Raw genomic sequence first — 1148 nt, forward strand, 5'->3', positions numbered from 1 at the left:
GTTGCCTCTGAAGTGTAAGACTTGATTATATTTTGTTCTGAGCTTGAGCATCATTGAGATCATGAATCTTTAGCTCCATACTCTACTCAGTCTAAAGCCATATCAGAGGCTATACTGTCATCCTAGCAGGACTTATCTAGATTTCCCTCCTGTTCCTCAGTTAAAAGCTTCGGCTGTTGTTGTCCATCGTCCTTCTGGACAGCTCTCAAACTTGCCAGTGCTTTTATAGTAAATGTACAGATAAACGCAAATGCCATGGTCTCAGTAGGGTAACCCAAACCTTACAATTTACTGTAAGTTCGACATGTAGTTACTGTATTTACTCTATAATGGACTGTCATAACTTTCTCATTAACTTTATTTGAAAATGTGTCAATGCCTTTACAATGGCAGGAAACAAAACACACAATTGCAAGTTGTTATAACAAAGCGCCTCCCCTCACTGGCTGGTAATAATTAAAAAGCACTATCATTTGTGAGCCTCACCCTTTTTAATAAAAAAAGAGCTGACACTGATGTGGAATAAGTCATCTTTGAGAATCTCACCCATGTTAACTCAATACTTGTTGGAGGGTAAGTGTCCATAATTTCAAACACTCCGCCATCAGATATATACAGTAGCAATGGTACTAATGCATTTAGACAAACCTCTCCACAATCTTTAACAATATCTTTATTAGTGTGTATGTAAATGTCAGGACTTCCCTATGGAACAGCTGAAATTCAAACACTTTAGTGTATTCAGACTATCGGGGACTGTCACGTGTTTTCCTGTATAAGTGGTTTTGTAATTACTGTTATTAGCAGGTTAAACTGCTTTAGAGACATGGCTGTAATGAAAGAGGAGAGAATGGTACAAAATTACACTATAAAGAACTCAGCGTGGGTTGCTAGGTGTCACTAATTTGTTTCCATAGAGACGTAGTTGCGATGTGTCTTCAGCATGCTCCAGCTTAGTGTCCATTAATGCCACACTGCTCTACTTATCTGTTTATGTGGAAAGGAATGAAGTATAACTGCACTTAGTTTTCATATATTTCAGGCTGTAAAACAGTATGTGCAGCTTCATTTTCCTGTTCTTGTGACCTACCTAGCTCTAGGACATACTGTACTGTCCTTCCGGGTTTCCCCAGCGTTGCTCGGCTTTA

Source organism: Polyodon spathula, chromosome 41 (genome assembly GCF_017654505.1).
Source record: "Polyodon spathula isolate WHYD16114869_AA chromosome 41, ASM1765450v1, whole genome shotgun sequence".
Lineage (NCBI taxonomy): Eukaryota > Metazoa > Chordata > Actinopteri > Acipenseriformes > Polyodontidae > Polyodon > Polyodon spathula.